The sequence below is a fragment of the Paroedura picta genome, chromosome 15, assembly GCF_049243985.1.
Source record: "Paroedura picta isolate Pp20150507F chromosome 15, Ppicta_v3.0, whole genome shotgun sequence".
Classification (NCBI taxonomy): domain Eukaryota; kingdom Metazoa; phylum Chordata; class Lepidosauria; order Squamata; family Gekkonidae; genus Paroedura; species Paroedura picta.
The window spans coordinates 6,144,976-6,159,536 of NC_135383.1; the positions used below are offsets into that span (position 1 = coordinate 6,144,976).

The 14,561-nt window shown below is 51.2% G+C and overlaps 1 protein-coding gene across 3 annotated transcripts in view; it reads left to right on the top strand.

Annotated features, from left to right (window-relative positions):
* TP73 (tumor protein p73) overlaps window positions 1–14,561 on the top strand; it is a 56,269-nt gene that overhangs the window by 4,572 nt on the left and 37,136 nt on the right. Inside the window, exon 1 of one of the 3 annotated variants that reach the window (XM_077311096.1) lies at window positions 5,196–5,323. The exons of 1 other annotated variant lie outside the window; for it this stretch is intronic. The gene's annotated coding sequence lies outside the window, so the exon portion shown is untranslated. Of the gene's footprint in view, window positions 1–5,195; window positions 5,324–12,198; window positions 12,278–14,561 lie in introns of those variants that run through there. One more of the 3 variants, XM_077311095.1, reaches the window with a different exon arrangement.

Genomic DNA, 14,561 nt, shown 5'->3' on the forward strand with positions numbered 1-14,561 from the left:
ATAACAAGCAACAGCAACAATAATAACAAGCAACATAGAACAGTAGAAAAATACGGAAAACAATAAATTAACTCGTACTGATAGCCCAGTGGGTTGGGCGGAATTGTAGTGGGTGCCATGGGAGGGTGGCACAGGGCGAGATCCGGCCCGCCCCTCTGCCCCCTATGATGAAGTGTACAAAATAAAATCGGAGTCCTGTAGCACCTTTAAGACCAACAAAGATTTATTCAAGGCGTGAGCTTTCGAGTGCAGTCTGAGGAAGGGTGCTTGCCCTCGAAAGCTCACGCCTTGAATAAATCTTTGTTGGTCTTAAAGGTGCTACTGGACTCTGATTATATTGTACAAAATAAGGCAGAGATGCCTCCCGTTGCCACGTTTGGGTTGCCCGCCATGGACGGCCCGTAGATCCAGGACCAACAGCATCCAGAACCGCTTCACAGGGCTCCTACCTGCCGCAGAGTGTGCTGTTGATGTCCGGAGGGGTTACCTGGGTGCAGGTGTGATTGACAGTTCAATAAAGGCCACTGTCAACAGGTCAGTGGGACTTCCAGGGCCAGAGGCAGCCAGTGGGAACCCAATAGAACCTCCATGATCAGAGGGCGTAGACCTGTGAGGGGCAGAGTGCATGGCCTTTGGGGTTCATGAGCCTCCCGGGGACCCCTGGCTGCAACAAAACCCTGGAGCTTTGGTCTGATCCTTCGAGACACTTATCGCTTAACTTCATTGGGCTGATTCATGAAAAACAAATATCTGCGCTTCCCTACGACGGGATGCAGTGGCGGCCCTGGTTTAGGCATCTTTAAACGGAATTAGATATACATTCATGGAGGAGAAGGAAGGTCCCCTGCCTGTGGTCAGCCGTGTTGGCTAAAACAGAACCTCCACGTTCCAAGGCAATCTAGCTTGAAATTCGCTGCTGGAAGTCAGACAACAGACAGCAAGGCGTCCTTGCCCGGCTTCTTCCTTTGCACCCCGTCGGGGCCGGCATCCGCTTGCGCGCCGGACGGCTTTAAAGGCAACGTTCGAGTTAGCGGCTTATTCCCCGCGGAGACGCACGCGCTCCCCTTTGCAAGAGCCCGGCGACAAATTCCCGGGGAAGCGCGCGCCACGCTCCGAGCGGTCGGCTGGAGTGACAGCCCAGCCCCGCCCACAGTGACAGTCGCTCCCGCCCACCTCCCTTAACCCTTCACTTTCCAACTCAAATCAGAGAGTGGCGATTCTCTCTCCTCACCGCATAATTAAACTTTGCTGGTCTTTGTACTCGAGCTTTGTTCAACCGGTGTCCTTCTGCAGCTGGGAAATCTGCTTTCAAAATGCACTGAAAGTGAGTTATCCACCGTGTGCAGAATGGGCTCAGGTCTCCTTGGAAGCAAACCCCATGTTATTCAAAGGGGCTTACTCCCAGGAAAGTGTTAGTAGAACTTGCATTTATTATTATTCTGCATTCTTTTTATCACGTCTGGGCATTTCCTGTACATGCGTTTCCGTTCTCCATCCAACTGCAGGTCTGTTAAATTGATTTTAGCGCGTTCTATATTTATTGGTTTTGACTGATTAATTGAACTGTTTTTTAAAACTGTGCTCCTGCAATGGGCCGGACCGTGAATTTTAACGAGGGCGAATTTTTGAGTGCTGGGAAGGGCATGAAATTCCGGACGCGGGAGCGGGATATAAATCTTCGCTGTCATGGAAGCCGAATTCCACAAGGCGAATGCACCCCTGCGCGCTGGATCCCCTCCATTAAGGGTTGGAGAGCCCCAGTTCAGAAGAACCGGGAGGCATCGCTTCGTGTTTTGTTTTCCTATTTTTCATTTGGTTAAGAGGCAGCTTGGTGTCGTGGTTAGGAGCAGGGGCTTCTAATTTGTCGAGCTGGGTTTGATTCCCCTCTCCTCCACATGCAGCCAGCTGGGGGACGTTGGGTCCGTCACAGTCCTATCAGAGCTACTCTCACTCAGCTGTTCTCTCAGAGCTCTCTCAGCTCCACCTCCCTCACAGGGTGCCTGTTGTGGGGAGAGGAAGGGATGGACGATTTGTAAACCGCTTTTGAGACTCCTTCGGGTTGGGAAAAGCGGGGCATGAAACCCGGCTCTTCTTAATCTTTTTTTCTGAAGATTTGCAAAGGTGCATCTCTCTTCTTTGAGAGAAAGCTAGGATCAAAACCGTTTCAAATAAAAAATCGGAAAGAAAGGATGTAAACCGGGCTGCACAGGCCGAGACTACAGGTCTGGGCTGCTTTGAATGTTCCGGGCTGCATGTTCCCCTTAACATCGATGGGGCTGTATCTTGTTTTACTGCCTTTGTACCCCGCCTTTCTCCCCGCGGTGGACCCGAGGCGGTTGATCTGGCTCTCCTCCCCACCACAATAGCCCTGTACATTAGACCTTCTGGCTGGGATTGCGTGGTTGGCCCAAGGGTCCCCCAGAGAAGTTTTCAGAGCAGAGATGCAAACAGGGGTGGGGTGCCTTCCCCAGTCATAACCGTTTCACCGTTTTCAGCAAGCAAGCTGGGTACTCATTTTACCGACCTCGGAAGGATGGAAGGCTGAGTCAACCTTGAGTCGGCTGCTGGGATCGAACTCCCAGCCTCATGCGCAGACAGCTTCAGACTGCATGTCTGCTGCCTTACCACTCTGCGCCACAGTAGAAACCGGTAATCCGTCTAAACGTGGAAGCGGCCCCCATCGCAATCAAAGCAAGGGAGATATCACCCCATGTAAAGGCATTGGGACGTGAGGAAGCGAACTAGGGATGCCAGTCTCCAGGTGGGACCTGGAGTTTCCCCGGTTTTACAGCTCTTCTCCAGGCGACAGAGATCAGTTCCTCTTGAGAAAAGGGCTGCTTGGGAGGGCGACATTCCCTCCCATCCACTCCCGGCTCCACCCCCAGAGTCTCCAGATCTCTCCCAATCCAGAGCTGGCAACCCTCGGGCGAACAATTCCTTCTCCCTGAAGTTTCAGCGCGCCTTTCACTTTCGGGAGACATCCGGGGGCGCGACTGACTGTGACATTCAGAGGGGACAGTCGGATGCAGGCAGGCTGGATATGTGGGTCTCCCCTAGAGTCGGACTCAGTGCTTCCTGGCCGAAGGGGATAGCGTGCATCCCGCAGGAGCGCATCCATGTCAGATTAGCCTTCTGTTCTGTAAATTGCATGGATTTGCGTCATTTGTATGCCGCTTTGACTGCCCGGGCTGAAGAGGGAAGTTCTACAGGGCCTTAAAAACGCATTATCCAGCATGTGTGTGGATTAAGGAGCGCGGACTAAACAGAGTCGCGACTGGCTAGTCAACCGGATGGATAGAACCAGACAGAAGTCTACCAACAGAACTATTCAAGTGGGTCGCCCTATTGGTCCGAAGCAGCTGAACAAATCGGGCACATTCAGCATGTGTAGGATAATGCACTTTCAGAGTATTTTTGCAGCTGGATTTTCCTGTGCAAATCAGGAAATTCTACCTCTAAAGTGCATTTTCAATGTGCTTTTGCGGCTGGATTTTCCTGTGCGCAACTGGAAAGTCTACCTCTACAGTGTGCAGAAAGTGTATGCGCGATGTGTCCAGCTAAATTGGCGAAAACAGCCTTAAAGCTGCCACAAATTTGTTCTGCAGCTGAGCGTGAAGACATCCTTGAGTGGTCCCCCATTCGGTAACGCGGGGCTTCCTTCTGAGTAGACCTGCCTAGGACTGCTCCCCAAACAAGGCCTAAAGGACCCGGTGGGAGGCACCTTCCTGCAAGCTGTCGCTCTAATAATAATTTCAAGAGCGATTTCTATTGAAGTTATTTTGTTTCCGAGGTAAGGGTACCAGCGTGCGGTTGAAGAGCCATCATTAATAGCGCTTGATTGTTATTATTATTAATAATTAATGGTCACCGTCACATTTGATCGGTAGATATGTCCTGCAGTTCGAGAGCTCGGCCAGTTTTGGGGGGAACGCTCCTTGTTGCTCTTGGTCGTTGTGGTGAGTGCCAGGATCGTGCCCCGAGCTCGCCTGCTCAGGGCTTCATTGGACGAATCCCTTTGTCCGGACGCCGGCGGATCGGGGGAGTTCCCACCAGTCGCTGCTCTGGGCCGAGAAAGAGACTTCGTGAAAGCCCAAACGAGCCCCCCCCCCCCACCCCGACCAGGCCCCGGGGCCAGAAGAGCGCGGCTGCCCGGCCGAAGTGAATTTCACCACGTTCGCTTTGCTCCCGCCATCCCGCAAGAAGAGGGTATCTTGGCCGTCTCTCAATCGGCGGCAGCGATGCTCACGAAAAGGAATTAGATGTCCGCGGTTCTTTTTGCAAAAGAAAACGTCGGTCTCGAAGCAATTCTTTAAGGAATCCCTCGAAAGGGGGATTGGGGAGAAGAAGGAGAAGGAGAAGGAGGTTGATTCTTATATGCCGCTTTTCTCTCCCCGAAGGAGTCTCCAAGCGGCTTACAGTTGCCTTCCCATTCCTCTCCCCAAAACAGACACCCTGTGGGGTGGGTTAGAACACTGTGTGTGTTTGTGGAGAGGGGGGTGGACAGACCCGCGATTCCTGAGGATTTGAAGCACTCCGAATAATCTCCCTCCCAAACCTCCCGAGGCGCTTGGTAAGCGGGAGAGACCGTGGGCCATTCCGCACATCGTGTGGGTCCCCGCGTCCGTGCGCCAGCGATGCGCGCAAGCTTTCCTCGGCAGGCGGCTCAATCGCAAAGGGATCCTCCAGCGCGCCGTCCGACGCCCTCCTCACCACGGGGGATTTAACTCCGTTTCGGACGGCGCAGTGAGATCCTCGCGGCGAGCCTCCCAGGGTCAAATCCGAAGAATTCGGCGGCCAAGAGCGCTGCAACAAACGAAGCAAAGAGACTCAACGTGTGAGTTGGCGCCGGATCAACGGGTCGCGGGATCGCCGCGTGAAACCTGTGCGCGCGGCTTGCAAGCTGGAGGTGGGGGGGGGGGGATGATGCTCGGGGCGGCTGAATTGGAGGAGGGGGGGTTATGTGAGGAAGGGTTGCTTCGAGGACTTCTTTAAAGAGCACCTCCCCCCCTCCTCTTGCCTCCCCTCCTCCCGCGCCTTTCCCGCCTGCTGGCCGCCAAAAGGCGCCTTTTCCCAAAGCCAGCCGGCCAGGCAAGGGTTAAAAAAAAGCCACCGCGGTGGGGGCAGTCCGGGATCTGGCTGGGAGGGGCAGGACGAAGCCACCGCGATCCTTGCCTTCCAAGCCAGCCCCGGCTACTTCCCGGGGAGGGGGGGAGGACCCAGAGAGCACAGCCACCCTCCCTCCCTCCCTCCTTCCTTCCTCTGCCCGGTGCCACTCGGTGCCCAGGCCTCGCAGCCGCACGAAGACCGCGCCTGAGCCGGGCAGGTAGGAAGGGAGGGGAGGGGAGGGGAGGGGGGGAGCCGGGGCCAGGGCAGAGGTGTGCCCGGACGCCAGCCGCTGGGCCAACGGAGGGACCTGCTCTGCCCTCTGCCCGGGAGAAGAGTTGGGATGCAGGAAGCTGGATTGCTCCCAGGGTGTTGATGCCACCCTACCTGGTCCCACTTATCTGTAGAGTGCCAGCAGATGCCCCAAGACCAGGAGTGGTTCCTTGCCGCGGCCTGGTTCTGCTGGGCAACCTGGGACTTGGTTGGTGGTCCCCCAGCCAAATGCTGAAGGGGGCTGACCATGCGGGGCAGCCTGGTCCATCCAGCTCCACGGGATTCAGTGCCAGCGAGTTCAGGGGGGGCTTCTCCCCTGTGTTGAATTGTCCATATGAATGGGTTTTTAAACCTGAATTAATTTGCTGGTGTCTTAATTCGGGGTAGCTTTTTTTAAAAAGGAGGGGGATGGTGGAGAAATGTACAGGCTAAGACAATAATGTTGCTGGCTGGGTGAATCAGGCACGATGGGGAAATGGAACCCCCATGGTCAGAGGCAGTCTGCCTCTCTGAGCAGGGAGGCCTGCCTGGGTGGCTTTTGGAGCAGAATGTGGCTGTCTGGAAGCAGCGTGCTGGATTGGCTGGACCTGGCTTGGGCCCTCCCAGAATACAGTCTGAATTCCAGGAGAGAAAGCATCTTTCCGCCTCTCAGGGGTCTCCCGTGGAGTTTGCTGCTCAGAGAAATGATGTGAACTAAACAGGGGTCTAGAGAGGCTTGAACTTGACGTCCATCTGTCGATTATTGGCCACGAAAGAGGAAAGAAGCCTCCATGTTTGGAGGCAGTCTACCTCTGACTTCTCTGTCGCTGGGGTGATGTGCATGAACAGACATGGATAGCTTTCTTGTCCTTCCCCTAAGGCGCCTGGCGTGGATGGGAAATGCCATCCAATCACGGCCAACCGACAGTGACCCAATATGGTTTGAGAGATGCAGAGATGCTTTGCCATGACTTGGCTACCCTGGACTCCCCAGGGGGTAACCTCTCCACTAAACAGGCTGACCCTGTTTAGTGTTCAAGATTTCATGAGGTCAGGCCTAAGGAGGTTAGGAAGTCAGAAAACTGGTCCCTCAGTGGTCTTTAAGGCTCAGCCTGAACCTAAATCTCCCAACTTCTATTTCCACATTTGGAGCGCTTTCAGCAGATCAATCCATCTAGTCCAGGGTTGGGCAAACTGTGGCCCTCCAGATGTCCATGGACTACAATTCCTCATGGGAATTGTAGTCCATGGACATCTGGAGGACCACAGTTTGCCCACCCCTGAACCTAGTCCATTGAACAGTTTCCTTGTATCTGAGCTAAAGGCCCAATCCTGGACAAACACAATACAGCTATTGCTGCTGTCCCGGCTATACGAAGGACCGCACCCCAAATCTCAAACCCAAAGGACGGGGGGGGGGGGGCACAGAAATGCATGCCGACATTTCCCTGCAGCGCTCCCAATCCGTGGCGAGCCCGATGACCCAGTTTGCATTGTGCCCGGGGTTTCTATGGCAGTTGCCATAGAGGCTGATGCAGCCAATGAGGTGTAGGGCGCAGGTACAGAATGTAACAGAACTAGTCTGAAGTGCTGCTCCCAGGAGATCCCGGAGTAAATAAGCCCTTTCCAAAGGTGACAATGAGCTTGCATCTGTTTCAGACCAGCCTTGGTGGCCCGAGGATTCCCCCAGCAGCCACGCCCACCCTCCACCTGAATGCTAGCTTGGAGGGGGAGGGTCTTCCGCCTTAAAACCCGTTAAATCCCCAGGGAATTGGTTGCTGAATAGGATCCCTGAGTTTCTGTTCACAGTCCTAAAACATTATTTTTTTACAATTCAAAGAGACCCGCCGTGTCTCCTTAAGGTGGTTAAGAAAGCAGAAAAACTTAATGGGTTACAGATCGCCACTACCACCTGTATAAATGTGCACCAATTATTTGGGGGGAAGGTCTGCCTTAAAGAAAACCGTCCCTCCTATTAGAGCGTTGGATCTGGGAGATCTGTGTTCAAATCCCTGCACAATCAGAAAGGTCACTGGAGTTACAAGTATTCCCAGCTATTCTTCCTTTTTTTTACTGGGAATGGATAAAGAGTTTTTGGACTTCATCGTTTCTGGGGGAAAGGAAAGATGAGTTAAGAGGGTACACGATAAAGGTTTGTTATGCATGGCGTGGGGAAAGTATCTAGAGAAGGCACCCAGTGAAATTCATGGGCAGTAGATTCAGAGCAAAAAAGATAAAGCTGGTGGAACTCCCAGATACCCATTTCAATGCCGATTAGACAGTCCTGAAGAATCAATCTGTCAATGGCTGTTAGCCACGATGTCAAAGCAGAACCTCCATGGTTAGGAGCAGTGTGTCTTTATGTAGATGACTGAGGGGCCTACAACATGGGGAAACTAGGTGCCTGATGATGATGATGAAGAGTTGGTTTTCAGACCCTGCTTCTCACGGCCCGAAGGAGTCTCAAAGCGGCTTACAATCGCCTTCCCTTCCCTTTCCCCACAACAGACACCCTGTCAGGTAGATGGGGCTGAGGGAGCCCTGAAAGAACTGCTCAGTGAGAACAGGTCTAACAGGACTGTGACTAGCCCAAGGTCCCCCAGCTGACTGCATGTAGAGGAGCAGGGAATCAAACCTGACTCTGCAGATGAGAAGCCATCACTCTTAATCACTACACCAAACTGGGAGTAGAAAAGAACCAGTGGCTCCTTAAAGACTGACAGCATTTGGGGCAGGGTGTGAGTTTTCATGAATGGCTGCTCACGAAGAAGTGAGTGGTGACTCAGGAAAGCTCCTCCTCCCTTGCCACAAATGTTGTCAGTCTTTAAAGTGGACACTTGCTGTCTTCTGCTGGTGCAGACTTGCAAGTCTGCTGATGGTCTCTCCAAGGCCAGTGGACTCAAATCCAACTCTTCTGGGCCCTGTTTGTTTCAGGGAGTAAATTGGCCACATCAGGCAGAGTGCTCCTTGTCTCCTTGTCCCCTCGCAGGGCTGTTGTGAAGGCGGAATGGGAGGGGTGCCAACTTATTCCGTCTCGGACACCAACACCTTCCCCTGCCAGGAACCAGCTGGAGAATCAATTGGCTTGTGTTGCCTTTGCCAGTTGTGTGGGCTCTTAATTGCTCACCTGTGATTCCGGGCAGGTACCTGGTTCTCCAAGGAGCACCTCTCAGAGGTGGGCGGGGACTTTCCTATATAATTGGACAGGTGCATGCACATTCAGGCTTGCTGTGTGGCTGTATCAGCCCTCGAGGATGCCAAGCTGCCTCCGACGCCAGCTCTGGCAGAGTGAGTTTCCTTGGAATAGCAGAGATCAGACACAGAAAGGAAATTGGCTACCGTATCTCCTTCTGAAAGATCTGCAAACCACAAATCTGCTGAGCAGTTTGTGGATATTCTTGATCTGGATATGAGATTTAGGGATAATGTTACAACTTTTAAAATCTTCTTCTTTCATCTTTCATCTTTCATCTTTCATCTTTCATCTTTCTTCTTGCTTCTTGCTTCTTGCTTCTTGCTTCTTGCTTCTTCTCCTTCTCCTTCTTCCGAATGGTGCAATGGAAGGGGGGGCTTTTTGACGATAAGAATTCCGTTGTAGAAAAATGCTTTGCGAAATCATTTTTTGAGCATTTTAGCAAAGGATTGGTGGCAGGAAAATGCGCCTTGGGAATTTTGCAAAAGAGACACACAAACAGCTCCTAACTTCTGAAGCCCAAACTGATCAGTCATCACCGCTTCTCAAAAACTGGAGCTGTCCAACCTTGAAAGCTGAACAATGCAATCCTAAACAAGTTACGCCCCTCTATGCCCATTGACTTCAATGAGTTTAGAAGGGAATAAATTAGCTTTGGAAAGGTACACAAAGCTCCTAACATCTCCCTTGCTCCACCAAATGCCTACAACTGTCTCCCTAAACATGTGTGAGATGCCACCTCGTTCCCTGCTTTCAAACGCCCTCCTCAAAACTCATGTTCCGGCTAAAGTTTGGCCACAACACTGGGGAGCTACTCTCCCTGCTACTAGAACAAAGTCTAAGCTTTTGAAACTGGAATAAGTTCTCCCCACCCTGTTCCCTAACTTTCTTTTCTTTGTTGTCTTCCCCATGGCAAAATTTAGAATGGGAACATACCTGTCATTTGGTACTTTCGCACCTTGGTGGGTTCTTGTTGTTGTTGTTGTTGTTGTTGTTGATGTGAACACAGGGTTGTGCTCAAGGCACTACCTTGAAGCCAGAGTTTGGGACCGATCTAGAACATGTATGAAAAGCCCAGAAATTATACAGTCAAGAACCTTCTAACTCATCAGGTTTCAGAAGGTCTCTACCAGGGGTAGAAATTTGCTGTTTTATGAGAAGGCCTTAATATTAGATTGATGAGTATCACAATATGGAATTTGACCAAAAGGAGGAAAAAAAGAAGAATAAATAGGCCCAGGACAGTGGAAGCTTAAAAAGTAAGCAGATGTTCTAGCCAAAGACATAAAAACAGGTGGGAGCTGTAATCAAGGGTGAAAGAGAGGAGAAACAACATCAGAACAGGAAGCATTGAACATGAACATGATGTGAGCAGCAGAATCAAGAACTGAATGGAGGGGGATCGAGAAGGAAAACAGGGACTTGCTTTAACAACGGAAGACTAATGTCCGATAACTTCACAATAATCAATAGCGGAAAACCGAGCTGAATATTTTTATCTAAGAAGGGCAGACAATCAGAGTCACTTTTAATTGCGCATGATGCACACCTCCAGGCGGTTAACCATCAGTTTCCTCATCTCCTCATTCATTCCCTTAAGTCTAGAAATATCACCAGAGCTATCCCCCTACCCGATGGTAATTAGAAGAGCCTTCTACAATATTTCTTCCCTTTTTTTTGCACATTAAGCATGTCTCAACTCGCTCCTCGATTCTTAATTTCTGATCACGGCCAGTGTCTTGGCTAATGATGGGGCTGTAATGAGAGAAGCCGATCACAACAGCTTGTGAAAGTTCCCCCCCCCCCAGCTTTTCAGGTGAGGCTGCAAATTACAAACCAGACGTTGGTAAACAAGTTGCTAATTGGGTTAAAAGGGAAAATTACAGAGACTGGGGTTTGCCTTCACCAGTGACGTGGAGGGTGGCGTTCGCCTCTGAGCAGCCTTTATTTTAAGGAACGTACAAATGTGTATTTACATTATTACGTTACCGGAAACGCAAGAAAACAAAGAAGAGTTGGTTCTTACATGCCGCTTTTCTCTACCCAAAGGAGTCTCAGAGCAGCTTCCAATCACCTTCCCTTTCCTCTCCCCACAACAGGAACCCTGTGAGGTAGGCAAGGCCGAAAGAGCGCCGTGAGAATTGTCACTGGCCCAAGGACACCCAGCTGGCTGCATGGGGAGGAGTGGGAAATAAAATCCAGTTCTCCAGACTAGAGGTCGTCCACCCTTAACCACTGCCCCAAGCTGGTTCTCAGTGCTTGGAAGGCCTTATAAAAGTTCGGAAAAACTTCCCAGGTGTGTGTAGCTTGCTGCCAGGTCTTGAAAAGAGCTAAAATAAAGCTTAGCCAGAGTTTATTCTAGCTTCCATGCATTGCCCCCTACTTCTTTCGAAGCAAGGAATAGATACTAACCCTGCAGCCATTGTGCATAGGAGGTCTGAGGTGGGTGGAAGCCAGGTGACAGGTCATCAAGTGTCAGCCGCTGCAAGGGTGATGCAAGAGGGAGAGACCATGGCATTGGGGAAAATGCTCTCCCAGAGTCGTTTCCGAGTTGGCCTCCCTGTGTGGCTCAGCCCTCCCAAGACAAGCTGTTGGCTTTATGCCACCACCCTCCCACTGGTCCCACACACACCGCTCATGTTTGCCTAGTTGCTACGCCTGACCGTCAGGAAACACAGTTGTGTTTTGCGGCTGCACAGTAGTCTGTTCTCCTCAAAGCACCTGAATCAGGTGTGCCTGCAGAAAAAGAGGTCAGGTTTGCCCTCACCAAACAGAAAGCCAAGCAAACGTGTTGTTTCCCTTGGCTAACAAGCAGGGAAATGGGGACAAAACCTATCCCGGAAATCCTCCCTGTCAAAGGAACTCGGATCTTTTTCTTTATGTTAGGCTGGCTCTGATTTGGGCGCCAACGAACCACGAAAGCCTGGGTTTTGACCAGCCAATCACAGTAGGCTTTGAAAGGGGCTAGAATCCAGGACCTAGCAAGAGAGGTGTCTTATCTGTCCTCGTAGAAGAACGATCTAGTGCAGGGGCCCCCAACGTGGTGCCCTTCAAGAGCCAGTTTGGTGTAGTGGTTAGGAGTGTGGACTTCTAATCTGGCATGCCTGGTTCGATTCTGCGCTCCCCCACATGCAGCCAGCTGGGTGACCTTGGGCTCGCCATGGCACCGATAAAACTGTTCTGACCGAGCAGTGATATCAGGGCTCTCTCAGCCTCACCCATCTCACAGGGTGTCTGTTGTGGGGAGAGGAATGGGAAGGCGACTGTAAGCCGCTTTGAGCCTCCTTCGGGTAGGGAAAAGCGGCATATAAGAACCAACTCTTATTATTATTATTATTTTAGAAAGCGGGAAGGGCTAGGTTTGTGCTTTTGCCCCCTGGCTTGGCTTTTTCCCCTTTCTTCCTTCCTGCTGCACCCAACCAACCCAGCAACCTCTGGGAGGTCAAAGTGAGATGGGCTGGCCAGACGAAGCCAGTGCAGCCCTTTGGAATTGTTCAAGGCAGGCGCTGTTGTGCTCAGCCAGTCTCCCCTTCCCCCCCCCTTCCCCGCCACGCTTGGTGCTCCAGGAAGGAGCGTGCCATACTTTTTGCATAGCTTTCAACAGCTCCAGTGTCATTGCCTTGGTGACTGGGACGCTGCTTCGGTTGTTAGCATAAGGAAGTAGCCCAAGTGCCTCAGCCGGCAGGCCTCTCCTGGAGGGGAACCCAAACCACCGGAGGCTGGGAGAAGGTAGGCAGGCATGTTGCTTCCCCTGCTTTTTCTTCTTCTTAAGGCGAATGCGTGATTCTTGCCCGTCTGATTCTCACGAGAGAGCATGCAGGCCCGTGGGTGTGTTAGCGGGGAGGACAAACATCCAGGTGAAGCCCTGGAGGAACCGGTGGATTGTTTGATCTTGAGTTAAAGCAGTGGTGGACAGATAAGGACCAACTTATTCCTGTGTTAGGTTGGAAGTAGGGAAGGTCTGGAGTTTTGTGTCCTGCAGTTTCGCCTCCCCAGGCCCCATGCTGGCACGTCGGGTCTAAATTGAAAAATATGTACAATAAATTAAAAATGCTTTCGTTTCCCTTTCTGCACGGTGCAAAACTGAACCTGAGTTTCTTCATTTCTGCCCCGTTTCCTGTTTTCTCACCCCCGAGTTTCCCCGATAAAAATTGAGGTATTTGTATGCCGACCAGCCAGAAGTATGCATTATGTACCGATTTTGTGTACAAATGGTATAGTTGTACATGTATCGAGAGTTCCATGTCAATAGGAAGTGGGCCTTTGCAGGGTGAATAAATCCACAGAATTGAGAGGGACAGAGGGCATGATTAACACTGTTTAGGGCTGGCACAATTTCGACAGAGTGTTATTGGAAGACCATTGTAATTTAAAGCTGAATGATAGGTGTTAATGATTTCTTGACTTTGCATTACTGGTAAAAGACCCATTATTAGGATTGGGGAGGGCGGAAGAGGGTGGGATGAGAGGCGGGCTGTATCTTTGCAAAGCCCTTCTGTGACATCACAACATCTCGGCCAATAGCGGCGTGAGAGAGCGGCGTGTGACAGTTGCTTACTGGTGTTGACACCTGCAATATAGGACAATATTGATTGCACATGGATCAAAGTACCTGTAGACTTGTCATTTTGTGGCTGGGTTGCAGCAAGTCTGCATCAGAGACTTTTCTGGCTGTCGTGGTAATAGAATGAATTCTACAGGGCTTTGTTTCCAGAAACAAGGCCGCAGAGGCACTGAGGGCGAGATCCCCAGGCCATTGCAAAGCAAGGCGCAAGCAAGAGACTAAAGAAGGAAAATGCATGCTCTGTGCTCTTATCCGCATTCGTCGTAATTAATTAAGCTTGCTGACAGCTTTAGGGACTGATGCTCTCTTATAGCTTGCTAGCAACAGGGCAGGAACAACCTCCATGGATGCCATGCAATACCCCCCCCCCCCCCATTATTGCATTTCCTTGCTGGAGAACGTTTTCCAGCCGGTTTCTACATGTTTTCTAGGTGCCAGGGGCACACAGCATCCAGCATTTTTTTGAAAAAAGTATCCAAAACTATCCTTGCAGTGGCTGATCTCCTTTCTCCGGAACAGAACAGAGGGTGTCAGGGGAAGGAAGAGCTGTCTGCCCCCTTTGTGCTCCCTTGTGGGGTGCTACAGGGGGGCGATACTCTCCCCCATACTTTTTGCATCTATATTTGCGCCCTCTAGCACAGCTGGTCTGGAGTTTTGCCTGCAGATGACACCCTGCTCTATCTCCTGATGGGTGGCCGGCCAGCCGGTATAGTGGGTTATCCTGGTGTTGTGTTTTTGACGCCATCTTGGATTTTTGTATGGGTATTTTCTACTGTTTTATGGGATTTGTGGCTTCAAGAAGGATCAACATATAGAGCAGGGGTAGTCAACCTGTGGTCCTCCAGATGTCCATGGACTACAATTCCCACGAGCCCCTGCCAGCATTTGCTGGCAGGGGCTCATGGGAATTGTAGTCCATGGACATCTGGAGGACCACAGGTTTGACTACCCCTGTTCTAGACTTCTGGCTCCATTGGTGAAATTCCTAACAGCACCTAGGTTTTTGGCCGCATCTTGACACAGATGGTTGGACTAGATTGGCCATCGGCCTGATCCAACCTGGCTTTCTTAATGTTCTTAACCTGAAGTTCAGCATTGCAGGCATTTGGTAATAGGGAGGGAGTTCCTTAGGGCCACCCCAACAAAGGCCCTGAATTTTGTGGCCTCTCACTTTCTCCCAAAGGTGACGTTCACAGGGCTTTGAAAAAGTCCGAGCTCTGATTTGCCGTGCCGTTTACAAGCGAATTAAAAAACTGTGCATGTTTTTTAGTGTCGATCAGAGCTGGGTCGAGCCATCATCGATGGACCCTCAATTTCTGGTGGGCCACCTAGGGCCTTCTGGTTGGTGGGGTTCTTGCACAGCACGTGGGATTCGATTGTCTTTGGTCTGATTCAGTGAAACGCTACTGATGCTCGTAAACGCACGGGGGGTTGCTTTAACACAGAGTA